Below are 15,106 nucleotides of genomic sequence, written 5' to 3'. Positions count from 1 at the left end.
TAAAAAAAAAAAAAAGATGATTGAATTGAATTTTTTAAATTCAAACATATAGTGTTTATCTTAGTGACAATTAAAACTCAAGGATAAAGAAATGCTGAATAGGGCTACAAACATTAACAAAAAGAAAGCTGGTGTAACTATTTCTATTTAAAATCAGTTTTACACTGGGTGTTATATGAAAACAATGAATCATGGGACACTACATCAAAAACTAATCATGGGGGCACCTGGGTGGCTCAGTTGTTGGATGTCTGCCTTCGGCTCCAGTCATGATCCCAGGGTCCTGGGGTCAAGCCCCACATTGGGCTCCCCGCTCCATGGGAAGCCCGCCTCTCCCTCTCCCCCTGCTTGTGTTCCCTCTCTCGCTGTGTCTCTCTCTGTCAAATAAATAAATAAAATATTTAAAAAAAACACTAATGATGTACTGTATGGTGACTAATATCACATAATAAAATAAAGTAAAAATGTAAAAAATAAAATCAGCTTTACAGCAAAATCATTACTCAATAATGTAAAAGTCAATTCACAAACTGGTGAATTGCTTACAATTGCTATATTGCTATAATAACTTAAAATGTGTATATACCAAATAATATATATCATATCACATAAAGCAAAAACTAACAAAACTCCAAGAAGAAATAGAATAGTTCCATAATCAAAAGAAGTGGGATGTAATTAAAGCATTTATAGCTGTAAATGTGTTTTTTAAAAGGTTTCAAAATTAATGTACCCTAACCTTGTACTACACATAAAATTAACTCAAAATGGATCAAAACCTTAGTATAATGGCAAAAACTATAAAATACTTAGAAGAAAACAGGGGGAAAGCTTCATAAAAATGGATTTGGCAAATGATTTTTTCTAACATCAAACTTACAGGTAACAAAAGAAAAAGAAACTGGACTTCATAAAAATTAAGAACTTCATAAAATTAAAAACTTTTGTGTAGCCACTGTGGAAAAGTTTAGCAGTTCCTCAAAAAGTTAATCATAGAATTACCATACAATCCAGCAATGCTACTCCTAGACACAGACCCAAGAAAAATGAAAACAAGTATCCAAACAAAAACTTGTGCAGGTATGTTCACAGCAACATTATTCATTAACAGCCAAAAAGTAGAAGCAAGCCAAATATCCATCAACTGATGAATGGATAAAATATGGCATATCTATACAATGCAGTATTATTCAGCCTTTAAAAGGAATGAAAAACTGATATATGCCATAATATGGGTGAACCCTGAAAACATGATAAGTGAAAGAATTCAGCCACAAAAAGTCACATACAGCATGATTCCATTTATACAAAATATCAGGAAAGGCAAATCCATAAGGACACAAGCAGATTAGTGGTTGCCAGGGGCTGGGGTGAGAGAGAGGTTAAGGGGGGAATGGGGAATGACTGCTTAATGGGTAAGGGGTTTCTTTTTGGGGACAGTGAAAATGTTCTGGAATTAGGAAGTGGTAATGGTTGCACAACAATGTGAGTGCACTTAATGCTAATGAATTATACACGTCAAAATGGTTAAAATAGTGATCTTTGTAAATTTAGTCTCAATAAATAAAAGCCAAGTCATATAAAATTCTGCCATTAGAATCTACTCAATGTTATATAACATCACTACTACAGAAGGATGGAGCATCCATTCACTGAACTAAGAGGTACCAAAGTGATTCTAAATGATGAATGACAATGCTTTATAAGGCTATTCATGCCTCACAGCTGCACCCAAGATGAAATATCTGGAAGAGAATGTTATAAACTTGCAGTGAGGTCCTTCTGACCTTGTGGTGGCCATCAGCAATAATATCAGGAACAAAAGAGGTGGCAGAAAAAGACAAAAGAGGACGTTTTCAACCAAAATGTGAAAAGCTTGGAGAACCAAAAAAGTGGTAGATGCTTTTTTAAATACTTAGTAACTATTTTTCCCCTTTCTAGCTTTTTGTAAATTTCTTTACATGAGGCTAGTGAGAAATTTCCTGCTCAGGCGTTCTTAAAGCTCCACTTCACTACTACATCACAAGTGATGAACATGTCACTTAGCAACCCCTAATATTAGACTACCTCACTGGAGTTATGAACATCACACACAGCTTATTCATATTTCTCATCACCGTTTTGGTCTCTATCTTTGTCATCTGTGTGAAGCACATTTACCCTCTACAACATCTTCATCTTTTAGAATGCAAGAGGAAACTTGTCCCTAGCACTATGATTGGTTGATGCTTCACATTAACTTTGTGTTACACAAAGAAAATCACGTCTAAAAATTATGAAATAAAACTAGACTCACACTAAAGGTTATTTTAGGAACTGACAAATGCCTTCGATACTGGATATTTCATATCTGTTATCCAACCCTATTTCCATAAAGAATAATGAATTCTTCATATCCTCATAGTACAAACTAATCATCTACCCAACTTCTACATTTTCTCATTCACTTGAGCAATATTCACACTGGGAGGGTACTCACTGAAACAGGTTCACCAACGTGATGACTTTCATGGACTCATTCACATTTTAGTTCACAACTACAATTTAATTAGACATCATAGTCTTTAATTTATCCAAAACTTCACTGTTCACACCAAGAACCAGCATTTTCTTAGATCGTAAGGTTTTCTCTTCTTTTTCATCAATAGGACTAGCAGTTGGCTTTCTTTATGAAACCATGAAAAAATACTTTATTACTTCATGAGAACTAACGTATAAGCTCTGATGATGGGTAGATAGCAAAGCTGCCCTGAGAGCAGGTTCTGAGGGCTGAGGTAGGCTTACTATGTCAATGCCTCATGCCCCCAAACCTGACTCATAGTACCTATTACTCAAATATGAGTCTCAGGAAAACCACAATTCAGTGTATGTCATCAATTTTTTAGATCAACTGCAAACAGTCAAAACTGCACAAGCTAAATCTGAAAATATCAAGTCTGCTGTATATTAAAACCCCTCTATATTAATTCCAATTTGAAATGACATAAGGATAAAAATACACTGATTTCACATATGAGGAGGCTTCATTTCCAGAAAAATAACAAAGAACCAGATGTCTTTTGGATGACAAAGATGACTTTGGTAGAGTAAGTGAAAAAAAAAGTCACATGTGAAAGAACTGTACTTTTTTCATGGCTCCCTTACATACTATATCAAATCCATAGTCCTTTGTTAAGACATTTTTTTTCTTATTCAAATGTAATTCACTTGGATTTTTCAATAGGATTTTAGCAAAGTATAAATTAGGAAATTACATGGCCTTTGCAAATTATACTATTTCAGGCATATTAAATTCTCCTGAGCATAGAAATAAAAGTACTCTCAGAAGCAACAGCTCCAGACAACAATGCCTTTGGAAAAATACACGGTTAATGAAATCTATCAGAAGGGGAGGGAGAGCCTAAGTGTTAAAGAGGCTAAGAAGTTTTAGGCAGAATTTGGGTGTTAAGACAGAAAGAAAATGCAGGGTATATTAAGATAGCCAAATAAGCACACATCTTGTGTTAGGATGAGACTGGGCTGGCTTGACAGGTGGAATGTATACCAAAATAAAAAATATCAAATACGAACACTGGCATTCACATTCAAGACATTCACAACTGGACTATGGCTGGCCCCTCTCATTCACAAAATATCTTAAGGTATGCTATATTACAAATATTTCGAAACTGTAATTAGGTTCAAAGAAAATTCATGGCTTTAGTGGTTTCAGGAGTGGAGAAATGTCTCATGACTCAGTCCTCTTGAAAACACTCCTGAAACCCCCTTCATTTCAAATGATAAAATTGGTTATACTCACTGAACTTAAAGCATAAACTAAAGCTGCAGTATAAGAAGCATTCTATGGTACAGGAGATTCAGCAGAGCACTTAACCCAGACTTAGGGTGTCAAGGAAGGTTTACAGGGAAAGAGACCTGAACCATATGTAAAGGTTCATTAAGTAAACAGCAGGCAGAATGTTCCAAGCAGAGGGAAGAGCATTTGTAAAAAACTGAGGCAAGAGGACGTGTCTTTAGACAAAGCATAGACTAACAAGACATAATGCATTGTTTTAGAATCTTGCCAAAATCAGGGATTCCTCCCTTCTCTGGGAGAGGCCCACAGTTGACTTCTTTTTTTTTTTTTTAATTTTTTTTATTATGTTATGTTAATCACCATACATCATTAGTTTTTGGTGTAGTGTTCCATGATTCATTGTTTGTGTATAACACCCAGTGCTCCATTCAGTACGTGCCCTCTTTAATACCCATCACCAGGCTCTTGGTCAATAGTGAAAACAAACATTTAGGGTATCTAGAAATAGAGACCAGCTAGAGATCAATTACTCTATTAATGCTTTTGTATTTTTTTAAAGATTTATTTATTTTAGAGAAAGAACATGAGCACATGTGCATGCGCAAAAGTTGGGGAGGAGCAGAGGGAGAGAACCTTCAAGCAGACTCCCCACTGAGCATGGAGCCCGACATGAGGCTCAATCCCACGACCCATGAGATCATGACCTGAGCCGAAACCAAGAGTCAGATGCTCAACTGACTGAGCCACCCAGGCACCCCAATACTTCTGTATTTTGACCTCACGATTTTTATATTTCTACTGGTGACATTCCTTCCTTTGTTCCTTCCTTCCTTCTTCTCTTCCCAAGACGTTCAGGAATCCCATTCTCTTAGGTAAGAAATAATGTCCATATCCTATCGTCAACCTCTGTTGGCCTGTATGGAAAACTGCTTCGAAAGTAGATGGGGGGCACTTAGGTGGCTCAGTTGGTTAAATGTCTGCCTTCAGCTCAGGTCATGAGCCCAGGGTCCTGAGATTGAGCCCCACATCAGGCTCCCTGCTCAGCGGGGAGTCTGCTTCTCCTTCTCCCTCTGTCATTCCTCCTCCCCACGCCCTGCTTGTGCTCTCTGGCTCTGTCTGTCCAATAAATAAATAAATAAAATCTTAAAAAAAAAAAAAAAAAGCACTCCCCCGATTGTACTCTCTGGCTCTCTTTCTCTCTCTCTGTCAAATAAATAAAACCTTAAAAAAAAAAAAGGAACAGATAGTTAACTCTTTCATTACCTGTTCTTTATTTTTTTAAGATTTTATTTATTTGAGAGCGAGAATGAGCATGAGTGGGGGGGGGCGGTGGGAGAGGGAGAAGCAGGCTCTCCACTGAGCAGGGAGGGAGCTTGATCGGGGGGCTCGATCCCAGGACTCTGGGATCATGACCTGAGCCGAAGGCAGATGTTTAACCAATTGAGCCACCCAGGGACCCCTTTTATTACCTGTTCTATTTATTAACCCAAAATGACAGGCTGTGGTGGCACCTAATCATCTCCATTACTTTGGGCCAGGACCAGTAGACAGGCTCTCTATAGCTTGTAATAAAAACATTAAAACAACATCAAGCATAACTTCTAGATGGAGACTTCTCAGAGGAAGCTGCCAACCACTACAACTACCTGCTGCACTATGTATGATGGATCTGTAGAAAGAGGGGTGCACAGATCTGACAGGGGCTTATTAAGGGACAACAGACCGTAGTAAAAATTTCTTGCTTCTCTAAGAAAAAAAAGTGTAATGAATGATCTTAGGGGGACTTCAGGCTATAAAAGTAAATCTAACTAAGGCTGTCACCTTGCTCAGGCAAGCAACAGATGAATTGAAAGGACCTTATAAGATGTGGTCAGGACCTTGACTTTCCTGTAAGAGCAACAGGAAGCCACTGAAGAATTTTTAGCACCAAAGTGATATAATCAGATTTGTGTTTTAGAAATATCATAGAGAAGCAGTATAGTAAATAGGCTAGAAGGGGAGACAGGAAGACTGTCTTCTAGTTAACTGAGGCCCAGTCAAGTGGCATGAAAGAATGGAGAAAAGTTCCTAGATATGAGAGCCACTTAAGAAGTAGAGTGTATGACATTTACTGTCTGACTGAACATAGCAAAAAAGGAATAGGGAGGAAACAGGATGGTGCTCAGGTTTCTGATTAGGGAACAAGGTGCACAGTACCATTGTGTACTAAAAGAGGGAACAGGGAACTAAAGACTTACTTGGATAGAAAGATGAGTTCAGTTTAGGGCACAATGAGTACAAGATACTTGGAGCATCCACTCGAAAACGTCCAATAAGCAATACGCTATGAGTATGAAGGCTTAGGAGACAGATTTGAGCTAAAGACATAGATGTGGGAACCATCAACACACAGAAGGTAATTAAAGCCATGGAAATGGATGACATAATTGAGGAAGGATGAGAAAAAAGGACTGGGCCATGGACAAATGGGATGTAAGAACTATGGAGGGTTGGGGTGCCTGGGTGGCTCAGTTGTTAAGCATCTGCCTTCAGCTCAGGTCACGATCCCAGGGTCCTGGGATTGAGCCCCACATTGGGCTCCCTGCTCTGCAGGAAGCCTGCTTCTCCCTCTCCCTCTGCCCCTGCTTGTGTTCCCTCTCTCGCTGTCTCTCTCTCTGTGTCAAATAAATAATAAATTTTTTAAAAATTAAAAAAAAAAAGAACTACGGAGGGTTTAACTGACCTGTGGACATTTAATTAAAGAAACAAGGTGGGGAGGAAGGCTAATCATGACAGTAGTTATGTTAGGGAGCAGTCTTGCACTAGTTCTCCTGGGAAAAATTAGCAGACGTGTGGTAGGGAACAGGAGGGGCGCCCACCCACCCTGTTCTTGGCTCTAGTTTCCAGGTTCAGTCTGCCACCTTTACAAAGACCATAGTCATCCAAAATAAATAAAAATCAGTAAAAACGAACTGGCAAAATCATTGTTGTTCTAGTTTTCTTTTACTTAGTAGATTCAAAACTGATACCATCTGTGCAGTCAAGCAACGTATGTTACACTTAAATACAAGAATCATTCTTGTACCAGTAATGCAATCCAAAAGCTGTATCAGGACAGCACAGACACAGAGTAATATCAGATGTAGTTTTAAGTGCTATAAAACAAAATGATTCTACATTTTGGTTCCAGGCTTTACAAGTACTATAGTATATGTGGTTTTGTGTAAGATTCTAAACTGTAGTCAAGTTCTTAAACTAGTTTTTTTCTACTCAAGTGTTGACAGGAAAAAATATAGTTTCAGTCTGACCTTACAGGCATGTACCATTTACCCTACTTCTAACTTGATTTGAACCCTAAGGGTACTCTTACAAAACAACAAAAATGTGCAGAACTGAGGTCAATTAATAACTAGTTCCTAAAATCTACTGAATTTTTTGCTGGACAATATCAAAATCCCTGTAATTTGTAATGAGTGATAATAAAACTTGGGATTTTTCCAGTTTCAACTAGGATTTCCCCAAAGATGAAAAACATGTTATTTTAAGAAATTCTATCTGATTCATCTGTATATCTCTTTAAGTGCTTCATTAACAACTATTCTATTGCTAGATATAATAAATATCCATAGACCACATTATAGTAAAAAGTTATCCAATTCAATACTGAAGTTGTCAGCCATGTTTAACTGTCTTCCGAATACAAAACCTTATTTCCCAAGCCCCAGAACAGGTTCTATCCCTTAGTCAATATTTAACCTTCCTTCGAATAAAAGTTAACAGTATAGCTCTATTTATCACTGACATAAAACACTTCTGTATGCTGAAAACTCATCTGCTTCTCAAAGTTTTCCCATTTTTCTCTATCATCCATTCACAATGTATGTGTCTGATAGGACAGTTCCTTTCTGTCATGTTGGTTTACCTTTGCTGACATATTTTCCTTACATCTCCTACGATGTGTCCTGAACTCCTAGGAAGTAGGGACTTACCAGTCTTCTTTTTGTAGGACTGCACACATAAACCACATGATATTAGTGTCCAGCTGATTCTATGGTCTTCCAAATACAAGGAATCAAAAAGGAATTAGGTTCCTTAAAACCTTGTTTTATATTAAACACGTAGTAGGTGGCCTATTTACCACCACCTTCCTCACCTCACCCTCCCTAAACCCATCCAATGAAAAACCAGATTAGATTCCGAAGGAAAATCTGATTAGCATAAGACTAATTTAAAAAAGGGAAGAAGTCTGAAGAATCAAAGCAGAAAGGAGAAGATAAGAAAAAATGATCAAAGAAAAATGACTAAAAGGAAAATTTGAGCCAAAGATAATAAAAGGGAATAAAATAAATAATAACGAGGCAATAATATCAGATGACCAAGAAAAAGAAGCCTGTAAGAAATAAATTCAATCTCCTGCTTCAGTCGATCACTAAACCACAGCTCACAGGACAACTAACAACTTTTAAATCCCAGGCCAGGGACGTGTGGTTATCCCACCCTGGTACTTGTTATGCTAAGTATTACTGCTGACTTGGGGTACTCCCGAGTCAACGGAGAGGACCACCATCATTTCTGTTTCCTGCCAAGAAACACAGCAGCGACTGGGGGCCAGAGGCGGGGCCAGTGGCAAAGAGAGCACAACAGCAGGCCAAGTACTGCACAAAACAAGTCTGGTATTGTGGTTAAAATTAAATGAAAGGAAGAGAAATAAAGACAAGGGAGAATGAGAAGAGCAAACACAGCATCAGACTGAGTTCTTTCTATATGCAGAGAAAAGCAAACATCTGGAATTATTTGGTGTTGAGTGCCACCAAGTTTGACTTTGTTCCTGTCTTGCAACTGTTTCTTAGTAACACCACACAAAGAAAAAAACAGGCCTAGATGCTAAAATGGGGAGAAGAGTCCTTAAAGTGGGTATAACAATAACCATTTAAAAAACAAAATACATTTTTAAAGTAACAGAGCAGTTAACTGCACAAAGACTATTCCTGACTTGGAGATATGTTCATCCTAAATTCTTAAGTCAAATGAGGAAGCTGCAGACAAATACATACGATACATAACATTTTTTGTAAAAATACATCTGTATAAGCACAGGAAAAGTCTTTAAATGTTCCAAAATAAGTACTGGTATTATGAGTGATTTTTCTTTTAAAAAAAAATTTTCTGTGTTGTCAACATAATTAAAATAAAAATAACAACAATCCTTTAAAATAAAAGGAAAAATATCCCCTTCCAGGTCATTCGGTCTTTACCTTAAGTGTGTACGGAATTTATAAAGAACCCCTTTCACACTGAACACAGCTTTGAGAGACCTATTCCCACCCGTGGGGAGACGGGGCCACTGGCCAAGCCCAGCTGCATTACGGTGGAAAAAACACGAGCTGTGAAGACCAATGGAAAGGTTTGAATCCAGAATCTCTATTTACTAGCTCGGTGACCCATGGCAAGTTTTATGAAATTTCTGAGTGCTGCCTTCACTTGGCTTCGGCAATGAAATAATACCTACCTCACAGGGCTGTTTTGAAGATTCTTGAGAACAGTTCCTACATATGACATGGACGGGTGGGATGGGTACCAGGAAGAATTATGACCCTTCTAACCACTATTATATTTATTATCTCATGAAACAATCTGTTCCGAATAATGCCAGATTGTTTGCAGCTTTCACTGACCTCCCCTTGGCCTATGATCCCTCAGACTAATCAGTGCTCAGCAAAGCAGCCTGGTTATTGATGCTTCCTTTTAAAGCATCTGTACTTACCACCTCCAGGAGAATAAAACAGGAAAGTGTCAGAGAACAAATGTGTGCTTATCCAAGTTCTTTGTCCTACAAATATATAAGCAAACCCAGTAAGGGTAGAAAATCTCTCTTCTGAAGGCACATACTGCAGAAGAGTGACCAAATGAATTGCATGATAATTGCAGATATTGTTATAGGCTCTGCTTGACACACTATGCTTTACCAGAATTTGCACTGCAACTGTTGTTCATTTCTTAGTGTTGTTTTAAAACCTTTTAAGGATGCCCACCAAAAATTTTATTATTCATAAGTATGCCCTGAACCTGGAAAAGTTCAGAACCACTGAGACAGAAAATAAAGGAGAGAGGAGAGAGATGTGAAGCAACAATCTAGAAAAGTGCTGCCTGGCAAGACTTAATGCAATGATGGTAATGTTCTAGCCATATCTATGGCATCCACTATGATAGCCACTAGCCAGCCACATGTGCCTATTGAACACATGAAATGGGGCAGGTACAAGTGAAGAAATGAATTTATTTTATTTAATTCTAATTTAAATTTATATGATCAAATGTGGCTATTGACTATGGTACTGGATGGCACAGATCTAGAACCCTGGGTTGATAACTCGTGCTAATTCAAAAAGGGTGGTATGCGGATGAGTCAGCTAAAAGCAAAGACAAAAAGAGAATCAACAAAACACCAAAAAACCAACAAAAGCAGAAACCCAGTGCCATGTTAATATTCTCTTGCTCCACACAGAGTTCACCCTGATAAAGCTGAAGTCCTCGTCTGATCCCAAGCTGCCTTAGTCTGCTCAGGCTGCCATAACAAAAAACCATACAGTGTGGGTAACTTAACACAAATTTATTTTCTTAGTTTTAGAAGCTGGAAAGCCCATGAACAAGGTTCTGGATGACTTGGTTCCTGGTGAGGTTCCTTTTCCTGGCTTGTGGATGGCCACCATCTTTCTGTATGCTCACATGACCTCTTATTTGTGCACATGCAGAGATCTCTCCTCCCCTTCTTTGAAGGTACCAATTCTTGCACCAAACCAGATTATGACCCCACCTTTATGACCTCATTTAACCTTAACTATCTCTTTAAGGGCCCTATCTCCAAACACAGTCACTTTGGGAGTTAGGGCTTCAACATATGAATGGGGGGGAATGGGCAGGCGAAATTCAGTCCATAGCACAATCCTCCACTCACTAACTAGCTTTCTTATCATGAGTTCCAAAACTCCATGGAATATATTTCTCACCCTTAATTCATAATCATAAGCTTAGTCTTCTGCCTACTCTTGCCTACTTCTGCCTACTCTTAATTCATAATCTTCTTAATTCATAATCATAAGCTTAGTCTTCTGCCTACTCTTGCCACACCAAGAGTTTACACCCGTGCAAGGCTTTAACTCTGTCTTCAGACACTTTAGCAATTTACCAAGATTAAAACTTAACTTTGAGCCTCAAAAATGGCTTAACTCCTAAAATGATTGTGCAAAAAAGAGTTAACACAGCAGGCCTGAAACTGCTCTCCTCAGAAAGGGCTGTTTGTAACACTGGCGCTTGGCTAGACTCTGGGAACTTGGATACTAGAAGAGTTCCCACCTCCCTAACTACTAAGAGGGACTCACAGTGCCTAACCTGTACAATGTGATTTATGCTGAACACCTGCTTTCCTTCTGAGGGTCTGGAATTTGGTACCTGCCAGGATGGTAGGAAGACTATGTGACCAGCCCCCAATAAAAACTTTGGGCATTGACTCTCTCTCTAATGAGCTTCTCTGATAGATGACATACCACACATGTTATCACAATTCTGCTGGAGGAAATGTGTCCTTTGTGACCCTACAGGGAAAAGACTCTTAGAAGCTTGTGCCTAGTTTTCTCCTGACTTCATCCTATGCACCTTTTCCCATTGCTGATTTTGCTTGGTATCCTTTCCGTGTAATAAACCATAATTGTGGGGACAACTACATGCTGAATTATGTGATGTCTTCCTAGTGAATCATCAAAGTTGTAGTACGGAAGACATCTGACACTTTAATCCACTTCTTAATTCGTATCACCAAACATCTACCCTAGTAAAAGAACCCCATATTCCTATATTTTAATCTTCCCAAGTTCCACTCCAACCCATAATTCTCCCAGCCCTGGCCTTATCCAGTCAATTTTCTACAATTATCACGATCACTCAGGTTAAGATAACCATCAGCTCTCTATGTATCAGTGCTTCTGTAACTGCGGTGAATATGCTCCAAGAGACAGCAGCAGGTGTTTTTTTTTTTTTTAATATAAAAATGTTCATTTCCTAAATCTTTTAGTAAAAATAGCATTCCCACGCACTTCTCCATATTGAGCCTCATTTTACTTGATCTTTCTGCAAGGGTAGAAGCTGCAGAGCACTCCTTCTATCTGCCTATAAGCTGCTTCTTCCTCCAAATAGCCTTAAATGTCAGTGTTCCACGGGTCTCCATGTTCCACCTCTTTCACCTCACTTCCCACAGACCATTCCATTTACTTCCCTAACTTGAGCTTCTACCTACAATCCATACATCTTTGCCTTCAGCTCTGTCACCTGTCCTAAGCCCCAGAATCTTACCTCCAAACACCTACAAGATAAATATATCTATGGATCCTACTTATCACTCAGACTAATAGTCTTCTTGATACTTTTGTTCAAAAAGATCATCTAGGTCTGTTTGCTTCACAATTCCATTGGTATGTCTACAGTTACTATAGCACAGCTATCCGAAGTTATAGAAGACTATTTGAATTTTTTCCTTAACATGTTTTTTTGGTATTCCAGCCTACACTATTCCTATTTAGTAGTTTACTATCACAGTAGAGCCTGGTGCAAAGCTATGCACACACCAGCCATTTAATAAATCTTCATTCAACAAATTAATATTGTCATCCATCTATCAGACCTACAGTAAACAGAATGGAACACAATGCTGGTAACCCAGCTGCATGTAGAAATGTCACTACTGGTAATCTCAATTTATTAGTTCTATATGAATCAAAATTTTCAAAGAACGGTTTGGAATAACCAGCTAGCCATTTAAGGGATAAAATGTGTATGAAGGTTTAAACTTTAAAAATTAAATCATTTAAGAAAAAAAAAAAGAAGAGGGGGTAGTTGCTGTAGGAATGTCCAGATAAGGATGGCAGACTGAACATACATAGGTTTCATTCCTCCCTGAAACTGTACAAAGATGAAAATAAAGGAAATTACTTTTCATTTTTTTTTAAGGCATAAACTTACAAGGATGGAGAGGATAGAAAAGGAGAAAACAGCAATAGAATTTAACAAGCTAGAAAGTGATAGACCAATGGTGACTAACTTAATAGACCGGAGAAACCAGAATCTGAGAGGAACAACAGAGCTAAACCCAGCCCATTTTACACCCCATTTTATACCACTGGACTCCTAACAGGATCAGAAAATGAAGAAATCTGGGACATCTAGAAATGGCGATGTGAAAGGAGACCTAAAATAAAGTCAACTGGTTTAAAGGCTATCTGAGAGACAGTTAGAGCTCCACAGCTTCATTCCAACTCTGGCAGCCCAGCCCCCAACCTGACCAAAAAGAGGTAGTTTATTCTCTGGAGATGATAAAACAGAGGTCTCTGGACTATAAGTCAACAGACACAGCTGAGAGCAGAGCCACAGTGCCACAAACAGAGGATGGAGGCCAGCAACCAGAAAGTGATATAACAGTGGAGCGCAAAATTGGAACTTTTAGAAGTCTACTCCGATGGAGGACATCCCTGCCTAAAAGGTGCTCAGGTGGTGAAGTGGGGCAGAATCCTAGGTGAGACACTGCAGTCTCAGGATCCCTGAGTTCACATAAAGAACGGGGGTGCCTGAGTGCAGCAGAGTTCCCAGATATCAATGCAGGAAAAGTGGCTGTAATCAGTGAGCCCAGGAGTGGGCTTTCAGCCCAGTGTTGCCATAAACCACAAATTCTGGCACTATCCGAGCAGCGGCCCACCAAGTGGCAGAACCACAGTGAAACCCCCGTTGCCCTGGGACAAGCAGCTTGCCACAGCAGTCTGCAGGGTTAGGAGACCCAAGACAGGGTCGCATGCCTGAGATAAAAATGCTCGATCACAGGCTGTGTGAGCAAGGAGTGTGGATGGAGACCAGAGAAACAGGAGTGATTGCTTTTCCTGAGGGCTCACTGAAGAGTGGGGGGCGTGAGCTCTCAACTCTAGGACTAGAGATTGGGAGGCCGCCATTTTGATTCTCATCCTCAAAAATAATGCAGAAAGCCTTTAAGGGTACAAAAGTCACATACAGCAATGCACAGCCACTTACTTAGGTGCCCCCCCTCCCACCCCACGCAGAGGCGGTGCAATTCTCCATGGGGCAGACACCTGAGAAATCAGCGCAACAGTCCCCTGCCCCCAGGAGATAAGCAAAAACATCTGGGTAAGAGCAAGTTTACTGATCACACAGAACTGCAAAACACCAATGCAAGAGGGAAATAGTATATAGAATTCATGTTTTTTTTCTCATGATTCTGTAGCCTTTCAATTTTAATTATTTTCTCTTTCCTTTTCAACCAACCTACTGAGCAGGGAGCCTGATGTGGGACTCAATCCCAGGACCCTGGAATCATGACCTGAGCTGAAGGCAGACTTTTAACCATCTGAGCCACCCAGGCGTCCCTTATTCTTTTTTTTTAAGTCTTATTTAATTTTCATCTTTATAGTTACATTTTTTTTAAAGATTATTTATTTATTTGAGAGACGGACAGAGAGAAAGAGGGAGAGAGCAAAAGCAGGGGAGGCAACAGGCAGAGGAAGAGGTAGAAGCAAACCCCCTCCTGAGCAGAAAGCCCGATGCAGGACTCAATCCCAGGACCCTGGGATCATGGCCCCAGCCAAAGGCAGACACCTAACTGACTGAGCAACCCAGGCGCCCCTTTACAGTTACGTTCTATCCTTTCATTGTATTTAGTTTTGTTTTTGTGTATATATAAGATTTTCTTTCTTTACAATTTTGAGATGCAGTTTGTTCTAAGAGATCAAAATACACCCAGAATCTAGAGTATTATTCTGTTCTCTTCAGCTGTCTGGTTATATTCTCTATTGTTTTATTAAAGTCTTTTTTAACTTTCATCTTTACAGTTACATGCCATCCCTTCATTGTATTTAATTTTGTTTTTGTATGTGTGCATGTATGTATGCACGTGCATATGTGTAAGTTTTCCTTTCGTTACAATTTCCTAACAAACAGACCAAAAGACACCCAAGATATAGTGTATCACTCTGTTCTGTTCACCTGTTTATAGTCTTTCTTTTTTCTTTGTCTTTTAATTTTCATTTTCACAGTTATAGTCTATCCTTTCATTGTATTTAATTTTCTTTTTGTACGTATATAAGTTTTTCTTTCTTTACAATTTTGGGATCTAGTTTTCTAACAAACAGACCAAAATACACAGAGGGTCCAGTGTATTACTCTGTTCTGTTCACCTGATTATATTCTCTCTTTTCTTTTCTCAATTTTTCTTTTTTTTTTTTTTTTTCCAGTTTTGGCTCCCTTCTGATATGATTAGTGTGTATTTCTCTGGAGTCG

The 15,106-nt window shown here is 38.9% G+C and overlaps 1 protein-coding gene across 6 annotated transcripts in view; it reads right to left on the bottom strand.

Annotated features, from left to right (window-relative positions):
• The window catches only part of FANCC (FA complementation group C), a 302,242-nt gene that overhangs the window by 249,108 nt on the left and 38,028 nt on the right, over positions 1–15,106 (bottom strand). The window lies entirely within an intron of this gene.

Source organism: Zalophus californianus, chromosome 13 (genome assembly GCF_009762305.2).
Source record: "Zalophus californianus isolate mZalCal1 chromosome 13, mZalCal1.pri.v2, whole genome shotgun sequence".
Lineage (NCBI taxonomy): Eukaryota > Metazoa > Chordata > Mammalia > Carnivora > Otariidae > Zalophus > Zalophus californianus.
Note: the sequence above shows the minus strand (reverse complement) of the source record. Positions and strands in the feature narration are given on the sequence as shown.